A 16,015-nucleotide genomic window follows, 5' to 3' on the forward strand; every position below is an offset into this window, starting at 1 on the left:
ATCATGATCATATAATATATGGTGACTGGCTGTATAATGTCGGGACTGGGGAAATAAGAGCCACTGGGAATATTCCAGAACTTCCTGATGGCCAGTCTGTGGCAGAATAATAATAATAATAATAATATTAATAATAATAATAATAATAATAGTTTTGTTGCTGTTGTTTCTAGACCTTTTCAAAGTGCATACTGAATGTCAGAGCATCCTCTTGAAGGGACGATAGCAGCTTTGTTACAGATGGTGTCATACTGTGTAACCTTTGCATCAGTTAATTCAAACGTGAGTTTGCTGACACGTAAATCAGCCCTAAACTTTCACCTCCCTGCCCAAAATTCTGAAGGCGAAATAGTTTTGTTTGAAGATAAAAAAAAAAAACCTGCGTGTAGTGGATCTATCTGCCAACACCAGCTCCGCCATCACGACATTTCATCATTTTTTTTCCCCGGACCTCACAACTGCCAGTGTCTCTGTCTCACTTCGGCTGTCAGGAGTGTCCCACGTTTGTGAGCTGCACATGCTGTCTGATTGAGCTGTTTTAATAGATTGACATTCACTTTTTTATTTTGCTCCTGTGGCCACCCATGCAAACGTAGTCTATTACAGCGATACGGCAAGCAGTTTTGTCCTTTTATGACTGAAGAAAAGTTTTAGTTAATTTGTCAAATTAGAAAAAAAATGTTTATTTTAATCAGTATTAACTTGCTTCCAAAAAACTATTTAATATGAGAGAGCTTATCTTCATGACGAAGGAAAACTAAGATGCTTTACACTGAACACTGAACAGTGAAGTAAATGGTGAAGGTCATTAAGGTGGAAGGAACCCAGAGAGCCACAGTTCCTGCCCGAAACATACTTTTAATACAGAACTGCACACTGGCTATGGAGGCAGTGAGGGTCAGATGCCATCTTAAACGCGCCGAAGCTGAAATGTCTGGATTTAAGGTTTCCGTTTACCCATCTCTGGGGATTCCCCGCTTATTGTGTCTATCACTAAAGGAGTTATTCCTGCTAGGGGAACCATCACGAATGATGAAAGCTTTCACGTTTAGCTCTGCCTTGCATTCTCGAGGAAATGTGCCCATGTTCCCAATCAGAGGTGAAGTACGCTTCCACACTTCCTGCATGTCATCGTCTGAGCTTCAAGTGTAGACCGTTTTATGGAGGTATGCTATCACTGCATCACTACCTACAGTATTCACGTGGCATCCATGTAGATGTTTCTATGCCATAATCCAAATGGCTCCTTGCTTAGATGGCTGCCCCCGCAACCCAACTCTGGATAAGCGGCAGAAACTGGATGGATGGATGGATGGATGCAAAGAGGCATGCAGTAAGACTCACTGATCCCTGTCCCTGAAGGTATTTTTATTATCTGTCCGTAGCTGGCTATGCCGTGCTCAGATGCAGATGCTGTCGCTATAAGGACATGGCTCCATAAGCTGTTAGTCGGAAGAGGTCAGTCATTACCTAGGAAACCCTGAGCTCTGCCCACATGTTTTTTTTAATTTTTAGGCTGCTCTTAGCTGTGGGCATTAGCACATCATGCTTTACCCTTGTCCACACAGGTACGAACCCCTATAGCTGAACATGGCAGAGGTGTGAAGTTCCAGCAGAAGTGTTACATTAACAAGGTGCAAGTGTTAATGTGAACCCCAGCCTATGAGAGGAGGCGGACACATACACGCGTTCAGATCTGCACTAATCGTCACATCACAGTTTGCACAGCATAAAAAGAAAAATCAGATTTCTTAGATTCTTAGGACTTTAGATATTTTACAGAAGGAATTCAATTTATACGCCTTCTGTAAAGTTACAGCAGCAGCAGAGCCAAGCTGAGATCTGAAGCTCAAAATGTCGGTTCACAAGCACAATAACCAGCAAACAACTATCCAGGAAAATATACTGACTCCATTCTATTTTCCATTCATTCTTGGTAATGATGAGAAATTGTTACAAAAGCAAAAAAGAACAGACTCAATGCAAACAGTACTGCGTATCTACACTAAACGGCCACTTTATTAGGTACCCCTGCTTGTTAAAGACAACAGCCAGCACCCCCAAAACAGGGAATCCAGTGAATGCAGTTAAATATACACAGGACAGTTTTGAACATGGTGAGATTGTTGGTATTAGGCATGGTGGTTCCAGCTTCTCAGAAACAGTCAGCCTTGGGGTTTTCCACACTACACTGTCTAGGGTTTGCAGAGAATGGTGCCATTAATGAAATTCCATACTATGCTATACTAATACTAGATAGGTATAACTAATTCAGTGGCCATTGAGTGCTTATTGCCATGCAATCCTTATTTGACAAAATCAGCTCCCTCAAGGTGAAAATTGACAATTTGCACACACCTACATATGGAAACCAGTTTTTTATTTATTCAAAGTGGCTTATAGATCACAACAATTCCAAGGTTATTAAAGCAGAAGTGGGAGATATAAAGCTCCAGAACTATGAGTGTGCAATGAAGACAGTTACAAATCGGAAGATGAGAGCCACTTAAGTTAGGAGTATGACCAAAAACGTCCAGGCTAATGTCAAGCAAAAAAAGCACATTCATTACGCAGTAATATCTGGCGCAGATAGATCAAGCATCCAAGCTGACTCCATCAAGACCATATGCTGTAACAGAAATCTCACTTATCATGTTGTTATGAGCTCCTACATTAAGCGAGAAGCTGGTCTGATGCCACCTTTCAGTTTTCGCAAAGATGTGATGGGAACACACACCATTGACTGAGCTGCATACAGACGTGCAAGGCATCATTCAACGAGACTGGATGCATGGATGGCAGAACAAAAGCACCATATACAGCCAAAGGATTTATGAACTATATAACTCATAGATAAATGCATGTCGACTGTCATGCCCCTGCCAAAGTTTTATTTATGTAGAACAATGATAATACTGAACTACAGGTATTCAGAGCACTGCTACACAGTTATGGATCGCCACAGACTCAGAACACAGCCATGGACGGTTATGAATAGATGAAATGCAGCCTTTTGCAGTAACAGACTGACAGTTACAGATTTTCTCGTGCCTGTTTGCTGTGGTATTGAAGTCCCTTGCAGGAACATTTTCCAAAAAGATTAAACAGATTCATGTCCCCTCATAGATAGAAATTTTATAGGTAAACAAATAGCATAACCTCTAGGTCTTGATGAATAATAATCTATATAATAATCTATATCTATATGCTTTTCATATAGTATGTTTCTGTGAATGTTTATACGTGTGTTTATGTAAATGTATCTCGATGATGAATGGCATCCTTTGCAGGGTCACCCCCTGTCCTAGGATAGGATCCACATTCTAATTTATCCTGCATTGTACAAGCAGTTGTGGACAATGAATGGATGGATGGATGGAAGCATGGAGATTTATTCTTTATTTGGATTGTTGCCACAGTTTTACTGCATTGTAGTTTAATGGTGTTAAAAACATTACGTTTCTTCCACAGCCTTACCAACCAGTCGTCAATCCATTTACCTCTATTTATTTTTTAAGGTAATGTTCCTTTTCAAAATGCTTGATCCAAAGTACTTAAGAAAGACATAAGCACAAATAAGTGACTTGAGACTAATTAACAAGGAATATAAAGGAATAATGGAAGATAAATGCCATTTTATGTTATATTATATAAAAAAATAATATATATATATAAATATATATATATATATATATATATATATATATATATATAAATAAATAATTTATTAATGTGGGGAATAGAATCAGGTGTCATGAGTTGAACAGCAACTATATACAAAAGGAATTTTTAAGGGAACCTTCAATGGGAAGTGAATTTATGACTATGGAAGAATATAGGATATAAAAGTTAGTCATGGAGTGAAAGACTTAGTCTCCACCGGTGGGACATTCTCTTCTGTTGTGTTTTGGGGTTAGGGTTTCTGGTTGGTAATGCAATGCAATGCAATTTAATTTATATAGCGCATTATCACAACAATACATTGTCTCAATGCGCTTTACATTTCTGCCACGTAAAGACCCCACACAGCACAGCACATGTAAATATATGCTTAAAGTGCTTAACTCTGCTGATAAGAGTTGCTTTGTGTTTTCATATGAGGTCATTACTTTTCAATATATCTCGTGCTCATTTTTTAAATATAGATTGAATAAATTACTAGGGAAGAGTCACAATTAATGTAATTGCGACTGCTACATTAACAGTTTCTGGGTGCATGTGTCAGTTTTTTTATGTAATAATTAAACGCTAAATGTTAAATACAAATATGAGGCTCGATATAGTTGCTTGGGAGTTGACTTTGTTTTTCCAATGACTCTGCAATGCTTCCTGGTAACAGTCAAATTTTGTTCAGCATGGGAAAATGAAGCCAACCTGGAGTAAAACGGTGTGAATCTGTACCCTGGTACTAAGAAGGATGAAAAGCTGTCTCTTGAATTAACAAATTTCAGAAAAAAAGGAAGGAGAGAATGAGGGAATTAAAGGGGAGGGGGAATCGGGAATTTAAAAGGTGACGGAGAAGGGAATGAATGATCAGAGCTGAGGGAATGGAAAGAAATGAGGAATGAATGAAGGAAGTTCAAAAGAAGTATCAAAAGTAAGGGAATTAAAAGAGGGAGGAGAAAATGAATGATCAGAGCCAAGGAAATCGAAAAAAATCAGAAAGGAACAAATGAGGGAGGATGAAAAGAAAACCTAGAAGTAACAAGCAAATGAATGATCAGGCCTAAATGTTTAGATGCTTTATCAAATAATGGTTATACTGATCAGAGACGCCAGCCTGGTTCAGGAAAAACAGATGGATGGAAAATTTCCAAGCTGTATTGAACGGTTGCAGCATCTAATAAACTCCATTTTAAGTCAGAAGAACCATCTCTGTTTTCACCGTTTGACTCACGGCCAAGTGATTAGGTAAGTAATGATTTAATAGACAAGTATGAGTCTTTTGGTGCTAATGGTGCAACATGAAAAACGTTCCCTCAGACCACCTCAGTAACATCTACAGTATGCAGATGTGCTCCTTCCGTATTAGTACCAAGATCTTTATCACTATTTTCAGCAGCATCATCAGCATCTGGAAAAGTATAATTGTATAAATTTGCTATTCCAGGAACAAGATCATGAAGTGGATCTGTGATATTTTTTAGCTGCTAATTTTACTGCAGGGAAATAAAGAAAAGCAGAGTTTTGTTACTGCATGCAGAAGTGGAGCACTGCTGGAAAGGTGCACCCCCCACTTAAGGCATCGCCCCCATTGTGCCACTGACACTATATGTTGCATTTTAATTAGCAATAAGGCTTGGCTCAGTGCAAATTACCGCAGTTTAATAAGGAGACAGCAAAACATGCCACTTTGTATTTTGTCTCAGCACAAATCCTAAGGGTGCGGTGACTAACAGGGAGCTGAAATGTCTTTATCAACTGCAAGACTGCTGCTACAAAACGCACACACACACACACACACAAACACACACACGTACACACAATTATAACTCAGGGCAGGTGAGAGCACGTTCCTGTAGCTTTTAAAGGTGTAAATACAACAGCCATTTACAGATGCAGTGAAATCCAATATTATAGATTTTAAAAAGTCCCGGGGGGCGTGTGAGTTTCTCGGATGAGATTTGTCTTACATGGTTTTTCTGAGTGAACACAAATCATCCTGGACTGGATATGAGCACATGGTTATTTATAATGCTTGGGGAGGCTGCCCTAATGAGGTTCACACATGTTTAGATATGAGGGTGACGTCTTTCCATTTTTCAGTATTATAGTAGGTTAACAAACTGTAATTGATTTTAAATTAATGTCTTTGTTTCACTTATTGTAACTAACATCCATCCATTCATCCATTTTCTAACTGCTTATCTGGGTTATCCTTGCCTGGAGCCTATCCCTGGTGTTACTAGGGACAAGGTGAGGCTAAACCCTGGATGGGACGACTGTCCAGTATTTGGCATGGGCGCTCTCTCTCACACACACACACATGCAAACTTCACACTCTGAGGATGTAGGATTCAAACCCCCAAAACCAGAAGTATGAGGCAGCATTGACACCCATCGAGCCACAATGAAACAGAGAACGATTCGCTGGCATATATAAGTGGCTCAGTGAATTTGATTGGTTGTGGGTTCAAATCCCAAGGCGAGGAAATTAATCACATCACCTTTGGCCTTTGAGCAAAGGCCCTTTGCGTTTATTCATTAAGAAGCAAACGTACTATGAGAGTGGACGATTCAGGAATGTGAGTGAGAAGTATCTATTTAGGAGGATTGTCAGCTTAATATATTAGTGGTTATACGCACATGCTACAAAAAATCCTTACGGTAATAACATTATCAGTTACAGCAGGAGTACTTCGGTTCTAGGCACTGATGTGTTGTTGGTAAACGTATACATATCACACAAGGGCACACATTAAAAAGGTGTAGCAGATTAATAAGTATAGAACATGTTATCAGTGTGATTCTATAGATATATATATCTCTTTAGCAGGATAGGAAGTGTGTGAATTTCATGGTGTTTTTGTTCATATTCCTGTTTTGTTCCTGCACCATTGTGCCAAAGGAATGCCCTCCAGTATGGAGCAGGGTGGTGCCTGTCTGTCTGATGCAGTGTGCAGGATGGCCTTCATGAACAGATAGTTATGTGTGCATATGTTACATGTGAATCCTTAAACCTTTCAACTGGCTCAGAGTTGGAGACTGGTCTTCGGATCCTGGACTCCTGAATACTATACCAGCCTGTGCTGGTCTGAAGATAGCTAGGGGAATATGCCAGAGCATGGAACAAAGAGCATTCTTAAGGGCAGCCGAGAAGTCAGACGGATCATAAGGGGCTGACCTTGGTCATCACCTTTCTGTTTATACTTGTGAGTGTTTCCCACTCACTGTACATGTACACATGGCCTTCAACTTACAGGGGTCTCGCATGCAAGGACTTACCACTGCCCCGAGTCTCTACTTTTACGCCTGCCATGTTTGGCTGATCTCTGGAGAAGTTACAGACGACTACTGTAAGATACAACCATTTATTGCATCAAAACAGTTTCATGGAAATGCGCAACTGGCTGGAATTCCGTAGCATTTAAAACATATAGCATTTCAAAGTGCATTTACAAATACACCTTGATGTTCTGATGATACTAATAATGTTGTTAATGATGACTAAATCAAGGACTAATCAACTCTATACATAAAATGGCATAACGTCATTAAGAATACGGTCACAGTGCAATATGCATCGCGTACATCATGGGATACGTCACATATCAGAAATCATACCCTTTCATACTTATGTGACGCAAGTCATAATATGTCATTCTACATAACGTTTTGTCTTATAACTTACACTACATCACAACATGTTCATTATATAAGAAGTCATTCTATAGGATGTGTCGCCCTGGATTGTGTAAAATGGCGTGCACAGATGCACACAAACACAAACATCACCAAAACACTTTTTCTCATTAAACAGTGCTTTTTTTTGCACTGTACTAACCAATAACCACAGTAAAGCAAACAGATATCCACGGTGAATTTGTAAGACATGTCATGACTGCTGGGACTGCCATTACAAACGGTGGTTGCAGAAGCATGAAGCCGGCGGCTGCTGTTGGTGCCGAGATCCTGTTCCACCTGCTCCACACCATTCCATTTGGTGCGTGTTTATATCTGGCCAGTGGCTTCCATGAAGCATTCTGGAAGCAAAGTCCGGGTGCGGCAGAAGAACAACGTGGAGAAAATGACCGAATTCTGGCAGATACAAGTGTGCAAAAGAGACGCTGCTGCGTTCCATTCGCACTGCACTTCGCGGGTCAGCACACCGAGAGGAAATAAAGACACATTCACAGTCTGGTCTTAAACTGAGGTTTGAGCAGCTGGCTGAAGGAGGCCTCTAGGATTACATTTTCATGGACAGAAGAAAATAGAACCACCAAACAGCCTATGTGTGTTTTCCAGTATAATTTAGTAAAATAAATATCATAAATACGATCATGAACATTGCTTTGTGGAATAACCCTCCTTTACTGATTAATCTGTTTATTTAGGACTAGCTATGCTTCTCATTACTTTACCTAACAGCGGAAAACACACTTCAATATTTAGATCTCTATCTATTTACTCAGCTGCTGCTGGTATTCTGAGGGATAAAGACTCCTATCACAGTACAATAAGTGGAGCAATCACAGATCATGAATAAGCTCTCCTCTGCTTACTACTTACAGTCCTGGCAAAACACATCTCTGTTAAAACCATCTTTCAGACTGATAAAATAATTGCAGGTTTCTCAGGTCTGAAACTCTCCTGCTTTGACCATTTTAACAGGGTTTTACTTGTTAAAAACGAATATGAATTCTTCAGTAGAGTTGATCAGCCATAAAAAGTATATCAGAAAGGCTGCAAAGAAACTCTGCTAGTATTCATGTTCTTGCTCGATGAGAACCCTCAGCACCAGGCCGTGATCGATGGTAGATTTCTTAGCTGTAAAACCAGACTGCTCAGGTTGCTGGAAGGTGGGCAAGCGATCATAGATTCTGTTAAGGATGGCCCTAACAAGGACCTTGCCTGGCACTGGGAGCAGTGTTATCCCTCTATAGTCTCTGCAATCTGGGAAATCATCCTTCCCTTTCCAGATATGAATAAAAAGTCCAGTTTTCCAGTCAGTTGGGATGACGCCTATCTCCCAAATGGAAGCAAAGATTGCTTGCAATGCCAGGAAGACATTTTATCACCTGGCTGGAGAAGTTCAACCCGGATACCAGAGATACCTGTGGCCTGTCCACCGGCAGGTGGTTCAGTCTCAAAGTAATTGGGTGGTTCACAGCTAATCATAGGATCAGCCTCAAGAACTATGGACCTAAAGATGTCCAACCTCCTAGCTGGAGGATCACCTTCAAAGAGCTGCTCAAAGTAGCCAGCCCAGCGGGTCACAACTGTACTCTCATCCATAAGGACCATTCAATCACCTTCCCTGACTGCAACTTTCTAGGGAACAGATTTGGATGTGAGTGATGCTTCAGTTCCTCTGTATGTAGGAAGTGGGTTGCTATGCCACAGATGGCGTGTCACTTGCTCGCAGATTCCTCTAACATACACCTCCTTATCTGCCCTCAGGGCCCCTGAAGCCGTCCTTCTCAGTTCCCGGTAGGGTTGCCATCAAACCGTGCACTATGACTCCTCTCAATAATATCCAGGGTGTCCTGCGAGATGAAGCACCTCCTTCTGGAAACACCAGCAACAACAATACAACCCTCAACAACCTTCAGTGTCTTATCATGAAAGGTCTCCCACATCACATTGGGATCAGCAGTTGCATCCAAGTCTGCAAGCTCTTCCAAGAAACAACATGTAAACTTATTAGAAACAGCCTGATCTTGGAGTCTGGCCAGGTCCAGCCACATTCTCCTAGTAGGTGATAGCATGCTGGACTGAGTCTTCAGGGTAGCAACAACAAGCCTGTAGTCAGAATTCACAAACTGGGCACTTCTGTAGAGCCTGCAGTTCTATAGGAGCCTCCAGCATCTGCTCAGAAGGATGTGATCGATCTCCTTCGCCGTACCACCAGTACTGGAGAATTAATGCAGTGACCCGCAGACCCTCACCTTTTACAAATCCAAATGCAGAGTTTACAAAGCTCCTCTGACAGCAGCGGAAGATGGTCATCATGCTGGAGAGAGAAGACGTCCCATGTGCCTCCCCGGATTGGCCGCCTCAGGTGCAATGGGTGACGCCTCGGCTGCACCCCAGTTCCGAAAGCCTAACCCCATTGGCTCACTGGTGGTTTCGACTACTCCAGGGAGAAGGTTCCTGCAGGCTGTGCCCCATCCCCTTCACAGTGAATGCAGCTTTCCGGAGGGTGGCTGCAGCAGTTTTTCATGGTGGCTGGAGTGTCCATCCCACCACCCCCCCCCCAAATTATAGAGGGTTACTGGCAGGGCCAGATGCAGTTCAATGTTATACCCAGGACCAAGGCAAAACGGAGGCAAAATGTCATACATATATATGTATTTACATATGTATATGCTTTTATGTACTTATAATATATATATATATATATATATATATATATATATATATATATATATATATATATATATATATATATATATATATATATATATATATATATACACTGAACAAAAATATAAACGCAACACTTTTGTTTTTGCTCCCATTTTTCATGAGATGGACTTAAAGATCTACAATTCATTCCAGATACACAATATTACCATTTCTCTCAAACATTTCTCACAAATCAGTCTAAATGTGTGATAGTGAGCACTTCTGCTTTGCTGAGATAATCCATCCCACCTCACAGGTGTGCCACATCAAGATGCTGATCTGACATCATGGGTAGTGCACAGGTGTACCTTATACTGCCCACAATAAAAGGCCACCCTGGAATGTGCAGTTTTGTCTCACAGCAAAATGCCACAGATGCCACAAGCATTGAGGGAGCGTGCAATTGGCATGCGGACAGCAGGAATGTCAACCAGATCTGTTGCTCGTGCATTGAATGTTCATTTCTCAACCATAAGCCGTCTCCAAAGGCGTTTCAGAGAATATGGCAGTACATCCAACCGGCCTCACAACCGCAGACCACGTGTAACCACACCAGCCCAGGACCTCCACATCCAGCAGGTTCACCTCCAAGATCGTCTGAGACCAGCCACTCAGACAGATAATGCACGGCCCCATGTTGCAAGGATCTGTACACAGTTCTTGGAAGCTGAAAATGTCCCAGTTCTTGCATGGCCAGCATACTCACCGGACATGTCACCCGTTGAGCATGTTTGGGATGTGCTTGACCGGCGTATACGACAGCGTGTACCAGTTCCCACTAATATCCAACAACTTCGCACAGCCATTGAAGAGGAGTGGACCAACATTCCACAGGCCACAATTGACAATCTGATAAACTCTATGCGAAGAAGATGTGTTGCATTGCATGAGGCAAATGGTGGTCACACCAGATACTGACCGGTTCTGAGTCCCCAGACCCCCAATAAAGCAAAAAACTGCACATTCCAGGGTGGCCTTTTATTGTGGGCAGTATAAGGTACACCTGTGCACTACCCATGATGTCAGATCAGCATCTTGATGTGGCACACCTGTGAGGTGGGATGGATTATCTCAGCAAAGCAGAAGTGCTCACTATCACACATTTAGACTGATTTGTGAGAAATGTTTGAGAGAAATGGTAATATTGTGTATCTGGAATGAATTGTAGGTCTTTAAGTCCATCTCATGAAAAATGGGAGCAGAAACAAGAGTGTTGCGTTTATATTTTTGTTCAGTATATATATATATATATATATATATATATATATATATATATATATAAGGTTTTATATGCTTGCGAGTTTTTGGTTCCCTTCCTCCACTGTCATCTGTCTTTCATTCTTTCTTTCTTTCTGTCTTCTCTTTTCATGTATTATTCTGTAACTGATATATATGAACACACCCATGTAAAGCGTCTTGGGGTGTCGTGAAAGGTGCTATATAAAAATAGATAAAATGAATGGAAATTAAATATGTATATATGCTTAAAAAAAATGTTCTGCGTGACCGTTCTTATATGGTGTTTCCATTGCTGCTCTATATATACAGTAGATGGGGAATAGCAAAGGTCATGATATCACTGGAGTGTCACTGAAGGGGAGAGGGGTGATTACTTGTTTGTGAGCGCTTTACCCACTAGATAAAAATAATGAAAGAATCCACCAGAGTCGTGCTGTACTCCAAATTCTCATTTGAAGGTCTGATGTTGAAACTGTTAAAAACCAACGGTCTGCAGTTATAATGAGAGAATATGAGCTGAAATAGACCCGGCTGCCCTAATGTGAAACCACAGTAACTGCAACAGCTTAAAACGCTTAAGTGATATTTATTGCCCCATTACATTGATCATCTTATTTGTCTAATTTCTTCTGTATTATGCTGGAAAATGCATGTTGTGCTGCATTAGTATAATTTAAAATGTATAATTTAATGTACAAGATACTCCCGGCTCTTTTCTAGCAATTTATTTGGAAAATTTAGAATGGCTACCAGGTATAAAACAGGAGGTAAATCACCTTTCTGGGTGAAAAACCCCGCTTCCCGTTGACTTATATAGTGTTGACAGAACTGGAAAGTTCAGGTCCAGAAAGTAAAAAAATGCAGACTATGATTTTGTTTCAACCAGCCAGTTGAGTTGAGTCACAGTCATTGAGTCATAGAGTACTGAAAGTGAGTCAAAGAGTACTGAACAGGATGGTTGAAACAAAGTCTTGGTCTGGATTTTTACTTTCTGGACCTGATCTATCCACCTCTGAGTGTAGGTAACATTTCTTGTTTGTAGAACTGGCAATAGAGTCATGTGACCAGAGGACAGTGAAAATTACACAACCTTTATGTATGGGGTGTTACATACGGTGAAGAGAAGATGAAAAGTACAATCTTGAGGGGTTCAGCTTATTGTGAGATGGACAGATAACTTCAATAGTACAAATAGCAATTTCTGCTCTTGTATTAGCTTATTGTGGCTTCTTCGCTGATAGACAAGCTGCCATCCCATATTATATCTTTGGATGATACAAAGTGCACATCTTCTACAGAGGCATACACCCCCCAGCTGATGATAACACCAGCCACTCAGTGCTATTACTGGTGCCATGAAGCACCTGTACATATCCTTACAATCATGGACAGATAATACCCTTCACCCAATCCCCCTCTGGACCTGCATCCTGATCGACACTCAAATGTCAATAGATCAAGCAGCTTCAGTGCCCTGTGCTGTAATCTTCATGTTCCCGTTTGCCATATAGAGCCTCGTTATTTCTTAGTTATACTGAGCATTTTACTTGTCCACTTGCAATAACACATTGAACAGATCAGTCTCTCTCTGGGAATGATGTACAGCCCACATCGGTCATCTGCATCCACTTCAGGGAAGTCGCAAGTCCAATCAAATTCATCTGACACGAGGATGATGAAACTCATCCTACAGAAAATCAAACAGTTGCTACAATATAAATAATAATAAATTATCATTTATATCAAACTCTTGCTACAATATGAATTATAATTACTTGCCTTCTTATTAATTTTACCAAATTTGTTGGGTAACAACCGCAACATAAGAATTTACAGAAACTTGATGGATGGATGGGTGATAAAGAACATATTGGTTCTGACCCAGCCCCAGACAAAAGTATGACATTCATCTGTCAGATTAAATAATGAATGAACAACGGAAGAACTCTTAGCCCTTCAGTGTGTAAAACATCAGTCATTTTCCCATTATGTCAAAAGATTATACCTTTGTTTACTTTAGTGGATTCTTTGTCTGGATATTTCAGACACGTATTGGCAGTTTTTTGGTTTATCTAGCCCAATAAAATAGACTGAACCTTATGGACACGGATCACCAACCTATCCGTACACAGACAAACATGTCCATGGCAAGACTTATTGGCAAGACTCACCTGTGTCCTTAGCAAAATGTTTTGCTTGAGGAAAAAAAAACTATATAACTCTTTAAATGTCATGTCCCTGGTAAAAAAATTGTCTTTTGATTAGAATGCCTTTCAGAATTTGCCTTTGTTTTGACCCCTGCTCATAAAACCCAGAGATCCCAGAATGCACCTGGTTCATTGCACTTTTGCACCATCCAATCAAAGGCTAAGGATTCATAGACGACTTCTCTGCCATTCTTAAAAATAGGTTTCACCCACAGTGTGGCGAATGGGATATTAATCTGCAGAGATGCCATTGGCTTTTGGGGCAATTCCTTCCTCTGCGGGACAGAATCTTTGCTGCCATGGCAAGACTTCGCCTCTTCAGCTGTTCACAGTATGAATAATGAATCAATACTAAAACCTTCATAAGCCACGCTAAGCGTTTGCTTGGAAAAATCAAGGGGTTTTATAAACAAAGCAGCACGTCCAAAGTGATTTAGCACACCGCTGAGACAGTAAATAAGAATAGGGGGGAGTGTGAAAGAAGTGTGAGGAATTTAACAGCATCTCTGTAGTTTTACCACAGACACACCACAGTCTGTGACTGTAACTCCTTAGACAACAGGTCCACCCTGTTGGGTATGAACATCTCTGTCAGTGTGCCATCTATGGTACAGTCAGTTTGACGGCAGCTCATATCATGTGTACTGTACGGGGGCAGTCAGTTTGATCTAAAGTGTGAGCAATTTTGTTGCTCACTGAACCACCCTGTACAGTCAGTTATATATGAACTTCTACGATACTTTTTTCCACAATCAGTGTATTTGAACAGCACTGCAGTTGCATACAGCTTTGCTTTTAAGTAATCTCTCTCATGACTCTGTGGGCAACTGATTTACCTGAAGGCTCACCACACATTTATAGTCTGCGTTGGTTTAATAATTGCTTTAACCTTTTTCCACACAGATAATTAGGCGGCTTACTTGCTGTAGAATCCCTTTTCAGTCCCAGAGCAAAGTATGAGTGTAAGATGAGGGACGGCCATGGAGATATCAGGCAGAGGTGGCTTCAGGTTACCAGATTTCATTGCTCATTATTATAAATCTTCTGTTTTCTCCAGATTTTTGCCACATTTCCCACTGCTAAAGCTGTCCTTGCTTTCACCTTTTTATTGTCAAAGTCCAAAATCCTCTATAAAGTCCCTGTGCAACCCATTACAATCCCATGTCATGTACATAGAGTACTGTACAGTATGTTCACTGTCCTGATGTGACCGCTCTTGCCTTGTACTTTTCCTAAGTGGGAATGGGCAATACCGTAGGTATGTTCTACAGATAAATTCCTGTAAACCGGATGTGCTTGTTCCTTTCCAGCTTCAATAGCGCTTAGACAGTTCCACAATCCGTTCTAGGCCATGTCTTGCCTATTCCAATTGAGATCTTTCATGGCCTGGCACTGATGCGGTCCATTTGTGATCTCCAGGTGTGAAGATTTCTACATTGTCTAAATCGTCAGTATAATAATAATAATAATAATAATTATTATTATTATTATATTATTATTATTATTATTATACTTCACGAAGAAACCTTTCTTCTTCACTGCTGTACACAACTACAAGTCTCCACCACTGCTTTTCAGGATAAATGGTAAATGGACTGCATTTATATAGCGCTTTTCTACTCCTACGAGTACTCAAAGCGCTTTACATTTCATGCCTCACATTCACCCATCCACACACTCATTCACACACCTTGGTTATGGGAAGAAACTGCAGAAACTGACCTTGGCCTTGGATCAGCCACCTTCAGGTTATGAGAGCTGAAAGTGCTTCAGGCAGCTACTGCCCCAGCAAATAATTAATATTATTTGCTTTTCCCCAGAGACATAGCATGCAGTTACTCACTTTTCTTTATCAGAAGGTCCACGCCTGCGACTCTGTGTTAATGTATGGGATGCTAGGTTGGCTGTGCCTCCTGGGGGGCTTTGGGTGGCTCAGCAGGCTAAGTCTTTGTGCCTGTGATCAGAAGATCACAGATCAGTTTGAGCCCCGGCCTCAGCAGAACAGTCACATGTCCGTGGGCCCTTGAGCAAGGCCCTTAGACCCCCCGCCCCGGGGACTCTGCATGTTGGCTGACCCTGCACTGCGATCCCCAACTATGGAGAGTAAGATGGTGTTAGCAATGTACCTATATTTGTGCAAATGGCAAATAAAGCATGCTTGCTTGTATGAACACTCAGGTCCTCATGCCTCCATGAGAGTCATTATTTGCACAGAAAGTGACATCATCCATTGCAAGTGCAAATGAACTATTGGCTAAAAGGTGACATAGAATGCTGCAGAGGAGCTAAGCCATCTACCCCTGGCCCACATGCAGGCCACTGCCTGGTCCTCCCATACATTTATAACACTGATTTATAACTACCTTTATCTGTTCACCATTAAACTACATCCACATATCATCGTCTCTAAGGTAGACTTGACTACAAATGCAGCATTCCCATACCCCCCGATGAATCATCACTTTATTGTTCATTTGCTAATGCAAGCATTTTGGAAATCT

At 41.0% G+C, this 16,015-nt stretch overlaps 1 protein-coding gene across 6 annotated transcripts in view; it reads right to left on the reverse strand.

Annotated features, from left to right (window-relative positions):
• Window positions 1-16,015, reverse strand: part of lrrc4ca (leucine rich repeat containing 4C, genome duplicate a) — a 230,509-nt gene that overhangs the window by 62,524 nt on the left and 151,970 nt on the right. The window contains exons 5-6 of one of the 6 annotated variants that reach the window (XR_007381987.1): window positions 15,358-15,468; window positions 12,259-12,994 (exon numbers count right to left, since the gene is read on the reverse strand). The exons of 4 other annotated variants lie outside the window; for them this stretch is intronic. The gene's annotated coding sequence lies outside the window, so the exon portion shown is untranslated. Of the gene's footprint in view, window positions 1-12,258; window positions 12,995-15,357; window positions 15,469-16,015 lie in introns of those variants that run through there. One more of the 6 variants, XR_007381988.1, reaches the window with a different exon arrangement.

This window comes from Brienomyrus brachyistius, chromosome 13 (genome assembly GCF_023856365.1).
Source record: "Brienomyrus brachyistius isolate T26 chromosome 13, BBRACH_0.4, whole genome shotgun sequence".
In the NCBI taxonomy this organism is placed as follows: domain Eukaryota; kingdom Metazoa; phylum Chordata; class Actinopteri; order Osteoglossiformes; family Mormyridae; genus Brienomyrus; species Brienomyrus brachyistius.